Source organism: Elephas maximus, chromosome 1 (genome assembly GCF_024166365.1).
Source record: "Elephas maximus indicus isolate mEleMax1 chromosome 1, mEleMax1 primary haplotype, whole genome shotgun sequence".
Taxonomy (NCBI): domain Eukaryota; kingdom Metazoa; phylum Chordata; class Mammalia; order Proboscidea; family Elephantidae; genus Elephas; species Elephas maximus.
In genome coordinates, this window is record NC_064819.1 from 77133795 (window position 1) to 77156048 (window position 22254).

Genomic DNA, 22254 nt, shown 5'->3' on the forward strand with positions numbered 1-22254 from the left:
GGGACGGTTCCCCGGCTCGGACGCTGCTCTTTCTGCTCCAAGACCAGTCACTGCCTCCCGGGGACTTCTCCTACCGGCTACGTCCCACACCGCCCGTGGAACCGGCTGGTCCCCCTCCTGCGGTTAGTTCCGGGGGGTGGAGCAGCTCTCTGTGCTTGTGCCGTACCTAACTGGTACGCTGGCTCCAGGCTCTGGAAACAATCGCTGCTTCCCCGTATTAGTTCGTTCTCCGTCTCTAAATCTGTGTTTGTTGTTCAGGGTTCGTAGATTGTTATGTATGTGATCGATTCACTTGTTTTTCCGTGTCTTTGTTGTAAGAGGGATCCGAGGTAGCGTCTGCCTAGTCTGCCATCTTGGCTCCTCCATCTTCCAAGACATTTTGTTAGTTTTTCTGGTAGTCCATGGGACTGTACTTGTTGTGGTTCCACGGTGTAGTGATTAGCATATCAGCTTTACATGCACAAGATCATGGATTTGATCCCCAGTGGAGCCAGTGGTATTTCAGTCAGAGCAGCATGAAGAAACTAAGACATCATTATGTCAGGGACCACATCTCTTTTGCTACCTTTGTATTGGCAGGGACTGGCACACAATAGTACATCAATACCTGTTGCCATCAAGCCAATTCACTGTCCCATAGCGTTTCTAAGGAGCAGCCGCTAACACTTTAGTTAGCAGCTGAGCTCTTAATCTCAATGCCAGCAGGGCCTTTCTGTATCAGTGTATCTGCTACAAGTTGAGGGAAATCCTTCAGCTGTCTTGGGGAGGTGAGGCAGGCACAGAATTTTAGTATGATGTGAGGCCCACGGAGCTATGGCTAGTCTATACGTTAAATCTTTACTTCGGGAGCAATTCTCATGGGGCCAAGCAGTGTCCAATCTTCTCTCAGAATCAGTTCCTCACTGATTTGAAAGTCCATTGAACTAAACTTGTCTTTGGTCTGGGATAGTGACAACTAGACCAATGACCAACATGATGATAAATGGAGAAAAGATTGAAGTTGTCAAGAATTTCATTTTACCTGAATTCACAATCAATAGCACTGGAAGGAGCAGTCAAGAAATCAAAAGATGCATTGCATTGGGTAAATCTGCTGCAAAGGACCTCTTCAAAGTGTTGAAGAGCAAAGATGTTACCTTGAAGACTAAGGTGTGCTGACCCAAGACATGGTATTTTCAATCGCATGATACGCATGTGAAAGCTGGACAATGAATAAGGAAGACTGAAGAAGAATTGACGCCTTTGAATTGTGGTGTTGGTGAAGAATATTGAATATACCATGGATTGTCAAAAGAACGAACAAATCCGTCTTAGAAGTACAGCCAGAATGCTCCTTAGAGGCAAGGATGGCGAAACTGCATCTTACATACTTTGGACATGTTGTCCGGAAGAATCAGTCCCTGGAGAAGGACATCATGCTTGGCAGAGTACAGGGTCAGTGGAAAAGAGGAACACCCTCAATGAGGTGGATTGACACAGTGGCTGCAACAATGAGCTAAAGCATAACAACGATTGTAAGGATGGCTCAGGACCAGGCAGTGTTTCGTTCTGTTGTGCATAGGGTCGCTTTGAGTCAGAACCAACTCGACACCACATAACAACAGTGACATTACCCGAAAAGTATGAAGGATAAGTAGTTAAGCTGTTGAGTTGAAAAACTAGCAGCATCTCAATGGAGTTATGTTTTTATATGGCTATTTATCTTGTCTGGAAATGCAGAAATAAATCCTCCATACTGAATTGTTGTGAAACACAAACCTTTAGAAGGATGGTGGGCCATCCCAAGTTTTGTATTGAGTTCCTGTGCTAATCAGGCCTCCTTATCCTCATTCACCTCTGAAATGAGCTCAAACTGTTCAAACTGTATTTCCAGCAGCCTTAAAACTTTGACACTTTTATTGTGTACTTTTAGGTCAAAGAATCTGTGAGCTCCCAATGTACAGGGTGCTAATTCAGCCTAGCCTCCCCACATAGTAGAGCCTTCATGTTCAGAAATGCTGGCTGTGATATGATGAAGTTGTTACACATGATAGCTGCTGATGGGAAAGCTGACCCCAAACAGTGCGAAGGTTAAAAAAAGTTCAAACTCTCTTTCTGGTAATAGAATCTAACATGGAAGTGAGGGATGTCCTGGGCTGAAATCATCACAAAGTTATAATAAAGCAAGAAGAAAGAGTCTATTCCGCAAGGGTTCACAGGGGCAGAAACAGAAAATAGACAAGTAAACTGCCAGAGCCATGTCTGCCCAAGTTCAAGGAATATTACAGAATCGAGTATATATTAACATTACAAATGGGTAATATCATTAAAAGTTTCACCTTTTCAAACTGGCTAAAAACTGCTAAATATACATGACTCTACATTTTGAATTGTCTTTCTTCATAAGCATTGGTTCAGATTTGAGTAATGGCAGTCAGGAAGGTCTTCACTGGTTCAACACATCTTACTATTTACTAAATGCTAAAAGACAAAGAGAAGAGTGGAAAATACATGGATCTTTTGTGCTCTGTTTAAGATTTGTTTATATGAAATTTTCCCTAAAGGATGCTTTCTAGGTTTCCCTAGCTATTGTTTTTATACCTCACGACCAGTTGATGTGTCCTTGTGAGTCCAGCTCCAGCTACGTCACTTTATACTAACGGACAGGGAACAATGGCCCCAATTTCAACTCCTAGGTCACGAGGACCGTGTCCCTTCACCTCTTCTGCCAACACACTTATTGGAGGTCAATAACCTTGGTATAGTAGAAGGAACCCGAGGTATGACATCCAGTCACATCTGTTTCCATATAATATTTATTACATTGTTACAGAAAAGGCAAAATCAGTGATCTTTCTAGATCTCATTTTCATCGTTTGCTAGTTGAAAAATTAAGCCAGAATACTCCTCAGAAGGGAAGATGTTGAGACTTTGTCTTATATGTTTGGACATGTTTTCAGGAGGGACCAGGCCCTGGAGAAGGTCACATGCTAGGTAGAGAGTCAGCAAAAAAGAGGAAGACCCTCAATGACATGGATTGACACAGTGGCTGCAACAATGAGCTCAAACATAGCAATGATTGTGAGGATTGTGCAGGACCAAGCAGTGTCTCATTCTATTGTACATGGAGTCACTATAAGACTGCACCTAACAACAACAACTACATTCTGTGCCAGACACGGTTCTAATAACAAATGCTACAGTAGTAAACGAACAAAAAAAGTCTTTTGAGTTTTCCCTCAATGTAGAACAAAACCGGCAATCCTAACCAAGACCAGATTTACTGAACTGATAGAGACTAGAGGAATCCCTGAGACTATTGCCCTAAGACACCCTTTTAACTTGGAACTGAAGTCACCTCCAGAGGCCTCCTTTCAGTCAAATAATAGATTGGCTTAGAAAATAAATATCACCTGTTTTTTTTTTGTGAGGGATGTGTTCCCTTAAACAATCAACTATACGAGACCAAATGGTCAACATTTACCCAAACACGAGAAGGCAAAAATGGGTAGGGAAGCTAGATAAATGGACATAGAACAAACAGAATGGAAATAATGAGAATGCTGACACCTTGCAAAAACTGTAGCCAATGTCGTGGAAAATTTGTACAAAAATTGTAAAATGGGAACCTAATTTCGTGTGTGAAATTTCACCTGAAACACAATACACATTTTTTTTAATAACTTTTATTAAGCTTCAAGTGAACGTTTACAAATCCAATCAGTCTGTCACATATAAGTTTACATACATCTCACTCCCTACTCCCACTTGCTCTCCCCCTCTTGAGTCAGCCCTTTCAGTCTCTTCTTTCTTGACAATTTTGCTGGCTTCCCTCTCTCTCTATCCTCCCATCCCCTCTCCAGACAGGAGTTGCCAACACAATCTCAAGTGTCCACCTGATATAATTAGCTCACTCTTCATCAGCGACTCTCTCCCACCCGCTGACCAGTCCCTTTCATTTCTGATGAGTTGTCTTCGGGGATGGTTCCTGTCCTGTGCCAACAGAAGGTCTGTGGACCATGGCCGCCGGGATTCCTCTACTCTCAGTCAGACCATTAAGTTTGGTCTTTTTATGAGAATTTGGGGTCTGCATCCCACTGATCTCCTGCTCCCTCAGGGGTCCTCTGCTGTGCTCCCTGTCAGGGCAGTCATCGATTGTGGCCGGGCACCACCTAGTTCTTCTGGTCTCAGGATGATGTAGGTCTCTGGTTCATGTGGCCCTTTCTGTCTCTTGGGCTCTTAGTTGTCGTGTGGCCTTGGTGTTCTTCATTTTTCCTTTGCTCCAGGTGGGTTGAGACCAATTGCTGCATCTTAGATGGCCGCTTGTTAGCATTTAAGACCCCAGACGCCACATTTCAAAGTGGGATGCAGAATGATTTCGTAATAGAATTATTTTGCCAATTGACTTAGAAGTCCCCGCAAACCGTGTTCCCCAGACCCCCGCACTTGCTCCGCTGACCTTTGAAACATTCATTTTATCCCAGAAACTTCTTTGTTTTTGGTCCAGTCCAATTGAGCTGACCTCCCATGTATTGAGTGTTGTCTTTCCCTTCACCTAAAGCATTTCTTATCTACTGATTAATCAATAAAAAACCCTCTCCCACCCTCCCTCCCTCCCCCCTCGTAACCACAAAAGTATGTGTTCTTCTCAGGTTTACTATTTCTCCAGATCTTATAATAGTGGTCTTATACAATATTTGTCCTTTTGCCTCTGACTCATTTCGCTCAGCATAATGCCTTCCAGGTTCCTCCAAGTCATGAAATGTTTCAGAGATTCGTCACTGTTCTTTATCGATGCGTAGTATTCCATTGTGTGAATATACCACAATTTATTTACCCATTCATCCGCCGATGGACACCGTGGTTGCTTCCAACTTTTTGCTATTGTAAACAGAGCTGCAATAAACATGGGTGTGCATGTATCTGTTTGTATGAAGGCCCTTGTATCTCTAGGGTATATTCCTAGGAGTGGGATTTCTGGGTTGTATGGTAGCTCTATTTCTAACTGTTTAAGATAACGCCAGATAGATTTCCAAAGTGGTTGTACCATTTTACATTCCCACCAGCAGTGTATGAGAGTTCCAATCTCTCCGCAGCCTCTCCAACATTTATTATTTTGTGTTTTTTGGATTAATGCCCGCCTTGCTGGTGTGAGATGGAATCTCATCGTAGTTTTAATTTGCATTTCTCTAATGGCTAATGATCCAGAGCATTTTCTCATGTATCTGTTGGCTGCCTGAATATCTTCTTTAGTGAAATGTGTGTTCATATCCTTTGCCCACTTCTTGATTGGGTTGTTTGTCTTTTTGTGGTTGAGTTTTGACAGAATCATGTAGATTTTAGAGATCAGGCGCTGGTCGGAGATGTCATAGCTGAAAATTCTTTCCCAGTCTGTAGGTGGTCTTTTTACTCTTTTGGTGAAGTCTTTAGATGAGCATAGGTGTTTGATTACAATACACATTTTTAAAAACACACAAAAAAAGTCTTTTCCCTCATAGACCTTACGTTCCAGTGATAAAGAAAGGCAGATTGCAAAATGATTAAGTAAATTACATAGTTTATTAGATGTACATAAATATATTGACAAAAAAAATCAGGAATGAGGATAAGACATTCAGGAATAGTGAAACTCTGGAAGTCCACGGTGGATTCACTAATAATGTGATATTTGAAGAAGATGAGTTAGTGCACGTATCTGGAATAGAGTGTTGAAAGCAAAGGCAGTGGTTAGTGCGAAGGTCCTGAGGCAGAAAGATGTCTAATGTATTTAAGGTACAACTAGAAGCTCAATGATAACTTTAGCAGAGTGAGCAAGGGGGAGAGCAGTAGGAGAAAAGGTCAGAGAGGAAATTGATTAGGGAGCAGGGACATTATGTAGAGCCTGGTAGATTATTACAAGGATTTTGCCTTTTTTTTTTTTTTCCTCTGAGTACAGTAAGGATCCAATGATGCATTTTTAGTGGAGAACAATAAGGAGCCATTGTCAGGTTTTAAATATTCTGTAGACAGTATCTTGTTAAAGGCAATGGAAGGAAACTCAAGACATAATAAGAGATATTGATAATATTCTGGACCCCTGGTGGTGCATGGTGAAGAGCTTGTTGGCTGCTAACCAAGAGGTCAGCAGTTAGAATCCACCAGCTACTTGGAAACCCGATGGGGCAGTTCAACTCTGTTCTATAGAATTACCCTGAGTTGGAATCAGCTCCATGGCAACAGGTAATAATATTCTACATTAGAGAATATTATGGCTAAAGCCAAGCTAATAGTAATGGAAGGATCTAAGAACTGGCCATATTCCAGATATATTTTGAAGATAAAGCAAGGACAATTTTCAGAGTGACTGGATATGCTGAATAGAGCAAAAATGGAGTCAGTGAAGGTCCCAAATTCTTAGTCCTAAACAGCTGGAAGGATGGAGTTGCAGTTAAATGAGATAGAGATCAATATGTTTGGAACAGTTTCAGAGGATAGATATGAATTCCACTTTGGGATATGTTCAGGTTAAGATGCTTACTGTAAGACTTCTAAGGGGAGATAATCAGTCAGCTAGAGATACACAATGCTACTCCAATGAAGACCATGGAAGATGTAACCATGAGATGATGAGCTTAGCCACGGAATGACAACAAAAACAGAAGAGGCCTGAGGATTGAGCTCTGAGACTTTACAATGTTTACCCAAAAGCCAAAGAGGTCAGATAAGAAGATAATCAGGTAGAGAAAGTGCTTGACAGTCATATGGATATAGTGCACTGGACCCTGAAAAAGGGACAGGGAGAACAAGATGTCAGATGGACAGTGGCCATCAGACCCACAACCCACTTCCAAGGCCATCCCCACTCCCAGCATCATTTTCTTCACTGAAATTTCTATCTTAAGGCTTTATGTCACTTGTTTCAAAAACCTCTTTCTTCTTCTCCTCACCCACCCCTTTAGAGAGAGAGCAAAGAGGGTAGGAGTCACTACCTAGGATTAAAGAAATAAAGTTGACATTTAATCTAGGTTTTATGTCAAAGAGGCTCTTTCCAATAGTTCAGCTGGGTGTGAAGTGAGCACAGCAACGTCTTCTCTTGACCCAGCATGGGCATCAAACTGGGCACCTTGTCTTTATTAGCACCTCCTAACCAGCTGAACTAACCCGCCACCAGTAAAAAAGTTATTTTACATTTAGAAACTGCTAAGTATGTTGACTCACTCATCACTCATCAAAAGAACCCTCTCATTTACCCAATCTTGACTATTACTAAATGATACTACATTTTCAAGTTTCTCTTTATGTTTCCTATTTCCCTTTTCCACACTCCGGCAAAAAGAAGAAGAAACATAAAATCTGCACCTCCAGCAAAAACGAACTTCGCTCCTCTGTCGCAAAATAAGACGTTCTGGAGCTCATGGAATTCATCCGATAGAAACTTTCACTAGAGAAGGTTCCTTCATACTACCCCAAGAAGCCTTTGAGAAAGATTCGGAGACCCCTGGGAAGGATTTGTTGGATTTGGCCCCAGCTCAGGACATGAGGATTCCTCTCCAGAATGTCCCAGGTGGATCAGCCCCACCTGCTACTAAATCCTGGGGAAATGCCCCTTCTCTGTGTTCCAGGAAGGCTAAAGTTGATTAATTACAATTTAGGGCAAAATGTAATAGGCAAAATACCTCTGTAAAAGTATCTAAAGAGACTTTTATCTCATGAGCCTTATATTGTCCATGGCTAGTAAAAAAAAAAAAAAAAAAAGTAAGACTGTCTGGACATTTGTATAGGATAACATGGGTTCACTATATTAATTGCCACAGGAATACAGAGCGATCCAGCTTCAAAATCCCATTTAGTGTATGGTTTCTTGGACCACTCCTGGCACAAACTGTATTCAAATGGGTTAGATATTTGTACACAGGAAGTTTATTAGGGGATGCTATGGGAACAACACCTGTGAGGGAGTGAGGGAAGCACGATTACAAGGGGAAAAGTTGACAGGCAGCAACAGAGGCCTGAGCTGATCCCTTGAGGAGCTCTGAAAATAGGATGGCCCTTCAGAGTTGACCCAAGAGAGTCAGACCTTTATAGGCATGTATTCAGCAGTCATTAGTGTGGGCTGCTTTCAGAGAGGGGACATGGCCTTGATAGAAGCAGTTCCTTTCACCTGAGGGCAATTCCTAGAGCAGGCTTCAAATTTGTTCCATGAGGGAGTAACACTCCTGTCAGCTGGGGAAATGAATGCCTTGGTCCTGAAAGGAGGAAACCTGGGCGGCACAACACATCACAGAGAACAAGGTTGGAGGCAGGCTTAGCAGGCAGCTGATAACCAGCAGGAGGAAGGTTGTTAGGCTACTGCAATAATTCAGACAAGAAATAGAGGTAGTTTGGGCCAAATTCATAGCACTTCAGTAGTCGAGAACGTTGTATGATTTTGAAGTAGCGCCAACAGGACATCCTGACAGGAAGAAAGGTTGTGATGCCCACATAAGAAGTGTATTTCTTTTGATTTTTTATTTTACTGAATGCATGAGTCATAAAACAATACATCCAGTTTATGATTAATATGCACATGAACCTTAATACTCAAAAATAATGGAAATGAAATTAGAAATTCTACCATCGATCCAATTCTTGAAATGCTCAGAAGTAATGAAAATAGAAAAATATAATCCCTAAGAATGTAATCATGCTATAACTATTTCTTTATGTAGAATGTTGAAATACAGACGTTATTTACTATATTAAGGTAATGATTTAGGTGCACGTCATAGTAGATGAATTGACTATGGTGCAATTGGTTTCTTTGCATATAAAATGCTGAGATAATAAGCTGATTAATCACAAGATAATGACCTTAGCTGTTATGATATTAGAATAAATAGAGAAGAGGAGAAGTCTGAGAACTGAGTTCTGAGGCTGTCCAATGTTTACCCAAAAGCCAAAGAAGCCTTGGGATCCAAATGGGCAACGCTGTGTTCCTCTTTAAAGCAGTCACTTCTTTCCTACTCATCATATTCAGATTAAAATCTAACCTCCGTACTGTACAGGACCTTCCCTGACCTCCCTGTTCTTGCACCTGTTATTCCACTTACCTTCTCTTCTCTGAGGGCTCTGATTCAAACCTACACCTGAAGCTCTCTGTACTCCACTTACTCTCTATCCTGTTCACCCAAGGTCGGAATCCCCCCTCCATTCAACTTCTCTTCAACCAACTCAGTTTTTTTTGTTTTGTTTTGTTTTTTAATTAACTGAAGTGTTCTTTAGCAACCAATGGGTGAGGCCCCTTTTCTGTGCTCCTCTGAGAAAACCCTGTGATTTTTATCGGTTGTTCTACTCACCAATTTTACTGTAACTAAATTACTATGGGAAAATTTCTCATAATGATCACTTTAGGTGCCCCTTTCCTCCTTCTAGCATTTCATTTCCCTAAGGCCATCTGGTACTTCTATTCACCAGCATGAGATTGGGCTGCTCCATAATTTCTTCAAAATAGGTATTAAGGCAAATTTTTGAGAAAGGTTAACGAACAAACATAGGTGTTGAATGCAATCGCTGTCTAACCTGCAGATCTGATCTGAAAATAGTGTCAAGCTTGAGATTGTGCTAATAAGAAACATGCTTTTCGCCTCCTTTACCCCCAGTATTTTCATCAGGTTGTTTTTTAGCTGCCAAAGAAGGAGACATAATGTGATCTTTCTCAGAGACTGAGAAATCTCTCTAGTCAAAAATTTCTAATACGTGGGGACAAGCACATTTTCGCTGCTGAACACCTTGACCTAGACTCGACCTTTGGAAAGTTTAATTTTAGAGCCCTGGTGGTTTATTGGTTAGGCCGGGGCTGCTAATCAGAAAGATTAGCAGTTCAAATCCACCAGGCGCTTCTTGGAAACTCCATGGGGCAGTTCTACTCTGTCCTATAGGGTCTCTATAAGTCGGAATCTACTCGACAGCACGGCGTTTGCCTTTTTGGTTTGGTGGTGTAGTGGTTAAGAGCTCAGCTGCTGACCAAAAACTCGGCAGTTCCAATCCACCAGCGGCTCCTTGGAAACCCTATGGGACAGTTCTACTCTGTCCTATAGGGTCCATGTGAATCAGAAACGACAGGGCTGCACCTGTCAGGAACAACAGAAGGAAGATTGCTTCCAGTCTCCGAGGGAAGGACAGTAATTCAAGACAGCTGCAATGAAATTAATAACAAATAAGAGTCAAGTACATCACAATGGTCATCTTCCTGCTATAAAACAGATTTAAGGGTTTCGGACACAGAGTTTACACATTCCAGAACAGAAAATATGAGTGATACAGAATAGAACTTGGTTTGATGCTCAGAATAGAGCTTCATTTCACGTCTAATAGACTCACTCGCCACAGATTACACTTCCATAGATCGCCACCACCCTCGCGACCGTCGGTTAGCAGGAAACTGGGCACAGCCCGACACCCACACCCTCTGCTCTTAGGTCTCTCTCGCTACTGCTGAGGCACGAATTGCCGAGGGCCGACTGAAATCAGCCCTTTGGTACTATTTCCTAAGGGTTCATGTTCAGTCATCCGGAGATGAAGATCATTGCGTCTTGCACCAGCAGAGAAATGAGATCAGAATTTATCAAGAAATTTCTTGAAACTTGCCGGTGATTTTCCTGGTGCTTGTAAAGGAATTGGGACCCTGGGAGTAGCATTTGCTTGACTATGATTTCTCGAGTTTTGATACTGCTGATTATAAGAATGGGAAAATACAAGGGGAAAAAATATTTCTCAACCTGGAAATATCCTAAAGGAAAGCACAGATTTCCTATTACTCAATTAAAAACGGGAAAGCAGTTTAGATAAGCGAGTTTCCGTAGTGTAGTGGTTATCACGTTCGCCTAACACGCGAAAGGTCCCCGGTTCGAAACCGGGCGGAAACAAACTGCGTGTTGCTTTTGTGAGTTCTGATTTTCACTGCACAAACTCTTAATCCGAACATGCTTCAACGAATCCCCTAACCTTCGCTTTCCTTTTGTAGCACCTGACTTTAAATTAAAAGAATAATGTGCTTGACTTGCCTCCTCGCCCGCCCCCGGACGCTTGTCAGGTTTTCCATTTCCCGCTGAGTTACAAAAGTTTCTGCACCCGGTAGAAAGGCGAGGTCTCCATCGTTCTCTGGCACAGGATTCAAAGTGAAGAGTCCTGAGACAATAGAGTGGCTGCTGTATACAAAAAAAAAAAAAGTTGCTGTCAGGTCACTTACGACTCACAGAGAAATATGGGACTCAGCATAACGGCCCCATTAATTTTCCTACAGGAGATCTTAGACTCGAACTGCTGACATTTCAGATAGCAACCAAGCTGTTAAGCAAATCGCCACCAAGGCTCTGGACAAGAAAAAAAAAAAAAAAAAAGCCCATTGCCGTGGAATCAATTCTGACTTTAGCAACTCCATACAACAGGGTAGAAGTGCTCCACAGAGTTTCCAAGGAGCGCTTGGTGGATTCGAACTGCCAAGCTTTTGGTTAGCAGTCATAGCACCTTACTACACCACCAGGTTTTCCGGACATGAAATAGGGGATCTTAAAGGTATGTACGTGCTTGGCCAAAAGTAGCGAGGCTGAAGCAGGCTGCATAGACTAAAATCTATTTTTATTTACAAGTTTGGTAAGCGGTCATAGTTAATGCTGGAAACCACTATGTGTGAGTGTTTGTTAAAATCAGTATGGAAAGTTCCAGAAAGGAATAACAGTACAAGCTGAAACTCATTATTTTCATTGTTTCCGTACCTAGGGGTGGACTGTTCCATGAAGGGTACTGTATCTTAACCAACAAAGAACTGCGCCACAGGGAAGTTATGCTCTCACAAAAGAGCTTATTGTAATTTCCTTTTGCCTGCCCTGAGAACCTGTTGAAAGTCACCAAACCAAGAACAGGTTTTGCCAGGCTGTTCCCAAGGAAATGGAATCTAGCCAGCAAAGATTCCCTAAATCAATCATGTATTCCCATAGGTGATGTTTCCCACCTTTGACAATCATGTAACTTTTCTTAATTTACTTCCTTCTGTAACAGTATATTGGAGACTCCCTGACTGTTAATCAGTGGATTCTGCTAGTCTCTTGTGCCCAGTACACACTGGCAAAGTCCTCGTGGCAATGATCGTCTTTGTCCTTGTTTAATAAAAATCTCTTTTGATTACATTTGACTGTGGGGTCATTTTCTCCTATGACAGACAAGATGGTGGCTGTCAAGGGAGTGAGAAATAGTCACAGTCTGGATATATTTTGAAGATAGAAGAAAAATTTCTGACATACTGGGTGTGAGGTATGAGAGAAAGAGTAAAATAAATGATGACTTCGAGGGGTTTTTTGCCTCAAAGACTAGAAGAACTGAGCTGTCATTAACCGAAATGGTGAAGCTTGGATGTAGTAGGATTATTAGAGAAAAGTGGGAGTTCAGTTTTAGACTTGCTAACTTTTAGATGCCTAGTACAAAACATCCAAATGGCAATGCCAAGGAATCAGTTGTATATACAAGACACAAGGTTAATGGAGTGGTCTAGACTGCAGATACAAATTTGTGAGTTGCAGGCATATAAACCAAAAGGCCAAACCCATTTTGATGAAGAAGTTAAGGGCTCAGCTGCTAGCCGAAAGGTCACCAGTTCAAACCCACCACCCACTCCATGAGTGAAAGATGTGGCAGTCTGCTTCTGTAAAGATCATAGCCTTGGAAACCCTATGGGGCAGCTCTACTCTGTCCTATACGGTTACTAGGAGATGATGTAGGCATACCGATGATTTAAGCTATGAGAATGGATGAGATTCCCAGGGAGTGAGTGTATATAAATTACAGGTTCGAGGACCAATCTGTGGGACTTTCTAATATAGAATGGGTGAGGAGAGGTGAAAGAAACAAAGGACATTGAGAAGGTTGAGCCAGCGAGGTAGAAAGATAGTCAGGACAGTAGTGTTTTCGAAGCCAAATTTAAAAAAAAGAAAAAAACTTCTAAGACAGTAAGTATGTTTATTGACACTGAGAAGTTGTCTTAATTTCTTAGTGCTGCTGTAACAGAAATACCACAAGTGGTTTTCTTTAAGGAATAGAAATTTATTTTCTCACAGTTTAAGAAGCTGTAAGTCCAAATTCAGGGCACTACTGTAGGAGAATGCTCTCTCCCTCTTAGCCCTGGGAAAAAATCTTTCTCTTGGTTTCTATACCCCCAGAGTTCCTGGTTCCTTAGTAATCATCCATTGTGTTTCTGTCTTCCTCAGTTTGTGCTCTCTTATCTCAGTGCCAGGCTGCTCTTTTTGTATCTCAAAAGTGATTAAATTTAAGACATACCCTACACTGATATGGCCTCATTAACATAAAAATAAAACTGATTCCAAAATGGGATTAAATCTCCAGGTACGGAGGTTTAGATTCTATCACATATTTTGGGGGGACATAATTGAATCCGTAACTGAAGTCAAGGAAGATAAGGTCTTGAAAAAGTGAGAAGAATTCATTAGTAATCTCGACAAGGAGATTCCATGAACTGATGGTGTAAAAAACAAAACAAAACAAAACAAAAAAAACAGAATATAGTGGATTTAAAAACACAAGGAGAGGAATTGGAGACAGTAAATCTGGATAACACTTTAGAAGTGATTTTTATAAGGCCATCTGAGAAACAGGGTAATACCTAGAGGGGTATGTTGGGTCAAGAGAAACCCTTTTAAGAAAGGAGACAAATAGCATATTTGAATGTTCATGGGAATAATACAATAGGCACAAATTGAGAGGTTTCACACATTTAATCTGACTTTGGCACAATTCTAGGTAATGGTAATCCAGAAAAAAAAAATCTGACTTTGCGGACAAATATTATGGTGAAGGCCAACTGGTAGGCAAAATTTAAAAAAAGAAAAATAATGCATTAAGTCTGACTGCGATTATTTTAACAGCTGAAAGTATCAATTTCAACATTATGAAAGGGCAGCGCAAGGGATGAGTTGTGAGTCAGGTAGAAGACATAATCAGATAGAGAAGGTGCTTGAGGGCCGCCTAGTAGACAGTGCGCTGGACACTGAAAAAGGGACAAGGAGAATGGGATGCTCTTATGGACAGCGGCCATCAGGCGCACACCCCATCCCCAAGACCATCCTCACTCCTAGCCTGGTTTTCTTCACTAAGATTTCTACCTTAAGGCTTAATGTCACTTGTTCCAGAAAACCGTTTTTTCTCGCCCCACCCCCCTTTAGAGGGGAGCGAAGGGGGTATAGTCGCCATTACTGTGGATTAAGGAAATAAAGTCGAAGGTTGATCCCGAATTGGTGTCACAGAGGTTATTGTCAAACTGCAGCTAGGTACACCGCAAGGTTTTTTTTAAACAAAAACGAACTCCTTTCCTTGGCCTGTACGGGGATCGAACCGGCCACCTTGGCGTTATTAGCACCACGCTCTAACCAACTGAGATAACCGGCCTCTGGCGTAAGAGATTCTTTCTTATTTGAAAAGATCGAAGATTCCTCACTCCCTCGCCATCCATCCAAAGGATACTCACTTTTTCATAATGTTAGCTATGACCAAATGACACTGTGTTCAAACTTCTCTTTAGGTTTTCCGTTTTCCCTTTCCTCACTCCCGCAAAAAGAAAAAGGAACAAAAACTCTACCTCCAGCAGAAATGAATTCCTCCTCCTATGGAAAATAAGACGTTCTGGAGCTCGTCGATTTCGTCCCTACAGAAACATTCGCTTGAGAGGGCTCCCCCATCCTACCCCAGGAAGCCTTTGAAAAGGATGCAGACACCTCCGGGAGGGATCTGGTGGATTTGGTCCCCGCTCAGGGCGTGAGGATTTCTTTCCACACGGGAAGGAACATCCCCCGTGGATCTGACCAGCGTCTCCCTATATCCTGTGGTGATGCCCCTTCTTTGTGTTCTGTGAAAACGCCCTGCCGCGTGGATCTCTGTTGGTCTATTTTGCGATTTTATGGTCATTAACTGCCTATGTTCCTCTTTCCTTTCCTGGAGGACGACGACTGTGTCGACTTATTCTTTCGTCCTCCGGTAGTTCCTGTGCCCGCACAGCATGGTGGTTGACTCAATAATTGAAGTTCACGAACGGGAAAAAGCGTACAGAAAATCATGTTTGCTGATGATCAAGTCCTAGAAAAATTAAAACAACTCTAGATTTTGCTAACCTGAAAATATATTCTTTCAATCATTACCTGCAATATTCAAACAGTGGAGTTCAAGACGCTCAGATTATTTCGGAGGTGTCAAGCTGCTCTCTCTGTCCCAGGCACCCCCAGAAAAAAAGGGACTCTGAGACGAAGAAGCACAGACATCACCACCATCTCCCACTGCTCTGGGGACAACTGCCATCTCTAAACTCAACACAAAGTGTGTGGGTCCGCCATGCCAAGTGATGCTTAAGGAAGAACCTGGAAAAAGGCAGCTAGCTTCTAGCTAACCAAAAGAAGAAAAGAAATGTTAGGGGAAGATAGAGAAAAGGGAGGGTACAAGAAAGAAAAGAAAAATATATCAGAGTTTTCATTCTCACCCAGTAAATCAAATAAGTGGTACAAGAAAACTGCAGACACAATTCAAAGAATTAGGCATGTGTGGGGCAAAATCTAAGGATGTTTGTCATCCCAGACATGGACCATATAGAGTCCAGTCTAGGAAACCACCCCAACCCCATGTACCTGGCCCTGAAGCTTGACATTCTGAGGTCATATTCCTCCAGCTGCCCAGCCCCAAGTGTGGACCCACAGGCCTCCAGAGTTCAGTCCTGAGGACCTTGAGCCCTGCTTCCTAAAGGGTCATTTTCTTTCACTAGAAAACATACACAAGAGAAACTGCCAAGGGACAATATTGAGGAGTTTCTTGAAATCAAATCCTTCGCTCTTGCCAGCCTGCCTGTGTTTGTAAAGGAATTGGGGACTTGAGTGAAGACTTGGACTGTTTTGAATAATGGCGTTTGGTTTTTAATTTTAATACACAAATAGTGTCAGTAAAAGAAATGTACCATCACCACGACAATTTCCTTGAGGAAAAGACGGCTTCAAGATTATCCACCCCGGGGTATCTAGAAAAACTCTATTTTATCCTGTGGAGGCAACTTGTGACTGAAGACAAGTTTCATTGTAGATGAGGTTATCGCCTTGGCCCAATGCAGGAAAGGCCTTGCTTTGAAAGCAGGTGGGAAAATATCTGTTTTTTCAAAGTTAGAATTGAATTGATTTTGTATGGGAGATTGTCCCTCCCAACCCAACATGTAGGAGTGAATATATTTTGACCAACATTCAAAAAAGCTCATGCCCTCTCTGCACTCCTGGGCTTGAAAGCATGGCTTTGTTTCCCTAGAGGCCTTGATACCTGGGTGTTCACCCCACCTCCAGTGCAGGTCAGCCCCTCCTCTCCCCCATATCTCTCTGCTTCTGTGTATTCCAAGTGGGTGGAGACTGGTGTGAATGGAATGAGGTGCCTGCCCCTTAAGCCCCAGTCTGCAAGGTAAGGTGGATCAGGCTCCCTTCAGAATCCAGGGAGTGGGATTTACTGCTTTCTGGCAAGTGAAGATTTCAAATTCTAGAAGGAAAAGAGATCCTCTTCCAAACCGAACACTAGACCTCCAGGGTCAGGACAAATGTCATTACAAGCCTCCATCAATTTTTCTTTTCTTGCCAAATGTCTTGTTCATTTGGCCTAATTAACATGACGTTATTAATACAGTGAGAAAGACGTCTGGTGCATTATATAATAGAATGATGTCTGTGTATTTAAAGTAGAGCAAGAAATTCAGTAGTAACTGCAGCATAGTGCAATGGGGAGAGTCCTAGGAGAAAAGGTCAGGGAGGATAATAAGTGGGGAACAGGGAGATTGTGTAGAGATTTGCAGGTCATTATAAGAATTTTGAGTTTTTCTTTTTTATTTTATTTTATTTTATTTGAGCGCAATAATGAGCCATTGCTGGATTTTAAGCAGTGAATACAATAAGGAGTCCTTTTGGGTTTTTAAAAAGGACCCATGATGCTAAAGGAAATGGAGGAAATCTCAAAACATATTAAGAGACACCAGTAATACTGCACATCAGAGAATATTATGGATTGGGGAATGTTAGTGAGAGTTAAAGTGTGGAGAAGTGGCCAAATTCCAGATATGTTTTAAAGATAAAGCAATCAAAGTTTTCTAAGGGATTGGATGGGGGGAATAGAGCAAAAATGGAGTCAGTGAAGATCCCAAATTCTTAGTCCTAAACAGCTGGAGGAAGAGAGCTGCAGCTAAGTGAGACAGGGATCAACACGGTTGGATCAGTTTCAGAGGATACATATGAATTCCAGGTTGGGATATGTTAACTATACAATGTTTATCCTGAGACTTCAAAGAGGAGATATCCAGTAGGCTAGAGGCACACAGTGGTCCTCAGACGAAGACCATGTAAAATGTAAACCATTAGATGTTGCCTCGCCAGGTGATTAGAATCAATAGAGAAGAGAAGAGGCCTAAGAACTGAACTCTGAGAGATGTTCCAATGTTCCTGCAAAGGCCAAAACCGTCTTTGGGTCAAAACGGGCAATGCCATGTTCCTCTTTAAAACAGTCACTTCTTTCCTACTCACCACATTCAGATCAAAATTTAACCTCCCTACTGTCCAGAACCCTCCCTGACCTCCCTGATCGTGGACATATTATCCCACTTACCTTCCCTCTCTGCACAGTCTGACTGAAACCTCCAAGTGCAGCTCCCCACACTCCACTTCCTCTCTACTCCATTTTCACCCAAGGCCAGAATCCCTCTCCATTCGACTGCTCTTCAACAACTTTACTTATTCTCTTAATCAAATAAAGTATAGATTAGCCACCAATTTCCCCAGCAAGTCGGGATCCTCAGGACTGGTGTTGATGCCTCTTTTCTGTGCTTCTGTGAGGTAACCCGGAGATTTTTATGTGTCTTTCTACTCAGCAATTTTATTATAACTAAACTATTGTGAGAACAGTTGTCATAATGACCAGTTGAGGTGCACTTCGCTCTTTCTAGTTTGCCGTTTCCCTAAGGACATTAGGTACTTCCAGTGACCACCATGAGATTGGGCTGCTCAATAGTTTCTTTGAAATAGATATTAAAGCAAAGTTTTGAGAAAAATTAACAAATTAACATATGTGTTCAATGGAATCTCTGTTTATCCTGCTGATCTTATCTCAAAACAAAATAGAGTCAGGCTTGAGATGGTGGTAATAAGAAAGAAACATGCTTTTCCCCTCCTTTACCCACAATATTTTCATCAGTTTGTGCTTTAGCTGCCACAGAAGGAGACATTAAGTGACCTTTCTCAGAGGCTGAGAAATGTCTCTTGTCAAGACTTTCTAATACTTCCCAGACAAGCACATATTCACTGGCCAGCACTTTCACCAGGACTCTGCCTTGGGGAAGTTTAATTTAGAATCTAGTAGAAAGCCCATTGTTTCCAATACGGGCAGTTAGGACAGTGATTTAAGACTGTAAAAATGGAATGAAGAACAAAGAAGAGTCAGGTACATCATAAAGGTCATTTACGCGCTATGAAACAGATTAAAAGGTATGGGACACCGAGTTTATCGGATATGAGTGATACAGAACTGAAGAGAAGTTCCACGAAGTCCACACCACGCCCATGACACAGAACTGGGCACAGCTTGAGACCCATACCCTGTGGCCCTCAATCGCTTCCGCTACTATCGGGGCACAAAGTGCAGAAGCCCTACTGAGTTCAGATGGTTCCTACTAGTTCCTAAAGGTTAAAGTTAGGTCACCGGGAGATGAAGATGATTGCGTCTTGCACCGCCAGAGAAAAGAGCCTAGAACTTTTCAAGGAATTCCTTGGAACTCGCCCGAGATTTCTCTCCCTGGTGCTTGTGAAGGAATTGGGTCCCTGGGAGTAGCATTTGCTTGGCTATAATTTATCTTGTTTTGATATTGTTGGTAGTAAGAATCGGAAAGTTTAAGTGGAAAATACAATGCTCTTCATCCATGAACACACCCTGGAAAAAAGGCACAGATTTCAGATGAAGAATCTCTGAAGCCCTAATTCATTATCACAAAGAAGTTTCCTATGTATAGTGGTTATCATGAGGTGTAGTCGTTATCACGTAGTGTAGTGGTTATCAAGTCCGCATAACACCTGAAAGATTCCTGGCTGAAAAAAGGGCAGAAACAAACTGGTCGTTCTTTTCGTGAATTCTAGATTTGCTCCAGAAACTCTTCATGTGTATGCCCTTACGTTTCAACCAAGCCCCTAACCTTCCCTTTGTCTTTGCAGCGCCAGACTTTAAATTATCAGAATAGCATAGCCAACTTGCCTCCTTGTCCGCCACAGCGGGTTGTCAGGTGCTCGGTTATCTACTGGGTTAGAAAATATCTTACACCCGCTGCAGTAGCTAGCCATAGGAGGAGGCAAGGACCCCATTAGTTCTCAGCACAGCATTCAGAGTGAAGGGTCCTGAGACTGCAGTGTGGCTGCTGTATGCAAGGAGGATCAAGAAGCCAATTGTAACTGCAGCAGAGTGAGCAAGGTGCACAGAGTACTGTTGTTGTTGTTAGGTGCCATCAAGTGGGCTCCAACTCATAGCAACCCTATCTATGCACAACAGAACGAAACACTGCCTGGTCTTGCACCATCCTCACAATCGTTGTTATACTTGAGCTCATTGTTGCAGCCACCATGTCAACCCCCTCGTGGAGGGTCTTCCTCTTTTCTGCTGACCCTGTACTCTGCCAAGCATGATGTCCTTCTCCAGGGACTCATCCCTCCTGACAACATGTCCAAAGTAGTTAAGACTCAGTCTCGCCATCCTTGCCTCTAAGGAGCATTCTGGCCGCACTTCTTCCAAGAAAGATTTGTTCGTTCTTTTGGTAGTCCATGGTATATTCAATATTCTTCGCCAACACCACAATTCAAAGGCGTCAACTCTTCTTCGGTCTTCCTTATTCATTGTCCAGCTTTCACATGCATATGACGTGATTGAAAATACCATGGCTTGGGTCAGATGAACCTTAGTCTTCAAGATGACATCTTAGCTTTTCAACACTTTAAAGAGGTCCTTTGCGGCAGATTTGCCCAATGCAATGCGTCTTTCGATTTCGTGACTGCTGCTTCCATGGCTGTTGTTTGTGGATACAAGTAAAATGACATCCTTGACACCTTCAATCTTTTCTCCGTTTATCATGATGTTGCTCATTGGTCCAGTTGTGAGGATTTTTGTGTTCTTTATGTTGAAGCACAATCCATACTGAAGGCTGTGGTCTTTGATCTTCATTAGTAAGTGCTTCAAGTCCTCTTCACTTTCAGCAAGCAAGGTTGTGTCATCTGCATAACACAGGTTGTTAGTGAGTCTTCCTCCAATCCTGATGCCCCATTCTTCTTCATATAGTCCAGCTTCTCATATTATTTGTTCAGTTTTGGGTACAGGTTAAATAGGTATGGTGAAAGAAGAAAACCCTGACGTACACCTTTCCTGACTTTAAACCAATCAGTATCCCCTTGTTCTCTCCGAATGACTTCCTCTTGATCCATGGAAACGTTGCTCATGAGCACAATAAAGTGTTCTGGAATTCCCATCCTTCACGGTGTTATCCATAGATCGTTATGATCCACACAGTCGAACGCCTTTGCACAGTCAACAAAACACAGGTAAACAGCCTTCTGGTATTCTCTGCTTTCAGCCAGGATCCACCTGGCATCAGCAATGATATCACTGGTTTCACATCCTCTTCTGAATCCAGCCTGAATTTCTGGCAGTTCCCTGTCAATATACTGCTGCAGCCGTTTTGGAATGATCTTCAACATAATTTTGCTTGCATGTGATATTAATGACCTTGTTCTATAATTTCTGCATTCAGTTGGATCACCTTTCTTGGGGATAGGCATAAATATGGATCTCTTCCAGTCAGCTGGCCAGGAAGCTGTCTTCCATATTTCTTGGCATAGACGAGTGAGCACCTCCAGCGCTGCATCTGTTTGTTGAAACATGTCAACTGATATTCCATCAATTCCTGGAGCCCTGTTTTTCGCCAATGTCTTCCGAGCAGCTTGGACTTCTTCCTTCAGTACCATCGGTTCCTGATCATATGCCACCTCTTGAAATGGTTGAATATCGACTAATTCTTTTTGGTATAATGACTGTGTATTCCTTCCATCTTCTTTTGATGTTTCCAGCATCATTTAATATTTCCCCATGGAATCCTTCACTATTGCGACTCAAGGCTTGAATTTTTTCTTCAGTTCTTCCAGCTTGAGAAACACCGAGCATGTTCTTCCCTTTTGGTTTTCCATCTCCAGCCCTTTGCACATGTTATTATAATACTTTACTTTATCTTCTCAAGAGGCCCTTTGAAATCTTCTGTTCAGTTCTTCTACTTCCTTTTGCTTTAGCTGCTCGACGCTCAAGAGCAAGTTTCAGACTCTCCTCTGACATCCATCTTGGGCTTTTCTTTCTTTCATGTCTTTTCAGTGACCTCCGGCTTTCTTCATGGATGATGTTCTTGATATCATTCCACAACTCGTCTCTCCGGCAGTCACTAGTGTTCAATGCATCCAATCTATTCTTGAGATGGTCTCTAAATTCAGGTGGGATATACTTAAAGTCATATTTTGGCACTGGTGGACTTGCTCTGATTGTCTTCAGTTTCAGCTTGAACTTGCATAGGAGCAATTGATGGTCTGTTCCACAGTTGTCCCCTGGCCTTGTTCTGACTGATGATATTGAGCTTTTCCATTGTCTCTTTCCACGGATACAGTCAATTTGATTTCTGTGTGTTCCTTCTGGTGAGGTCCATGTGTGTAGTCACCATTTACGTTGGTGAAATAAGGTTATTTGCAATGAAAAAGTCGTCGGTCTTGCAAAATTCTATCATTCAATCTCTGGCATTGTTTCTATCCCTAAGGCCATATTGTCCAACTACTGATACTTCTTCTTTGTTTCCAACTTTTGCATTTCAATCGCCAGTAATTATGAATGCATCTTGATTGCATTTTCGATCAATTTCACACTGTAGCAGCTGATAAAAATCTTTTATTTCTTTATCTTTGGCCCTAGTGGTTGGTGCGTAAATTTCAATAATAGTCGTATTAACTAGTCTTCCTTGTAGACCTATGGATATTATCCTATCACTGACAGCATTGTACTTCAGGATAGGTTTTGAAACATTCTTCTTGACGATGAATGCAACACCATTCCTCTTCAAGTTGTCATTCCCAGCGTAGTAGACTATATGATTGTCTGATTCCAAATGGCCAATACCAGTCCATTTCAGCTCACTACTGCCCAGGATATCGATGTTTATGCATTCCATTTCATTTTTGATGA

General features: G+C 42.1%; 2 non-coding genes across 2 annotated transcripts; one reads left to right on the forward strand and one right to left on the reverse strand.

The window, feature by feature from the left end:
* Window positions 1-10789: 10789 nt before the first annotated feature.
* TRNAV-AAC (transfer RNA valine (anticodon AAC)) lies at window positions 10790-10862 on the forward strand. Its single transcript has one exon. It is a non-coding gene; the product is annotated as a tRNA-Val (tRNA).
* A 3455-nt stretch (window positions 10863-14317) lies between these two features.
* Window positions 14318-14391, reverse strand: TRNAI-AAU (transfer RNA isoleucine (anticodon AAU)). The gene has a single exon. It is a non-coding gene; the product is annotated as a tRNA-Ile (tRNA).
* Window positions 14392-22254: the final 7863 nt, after the last annotated feature.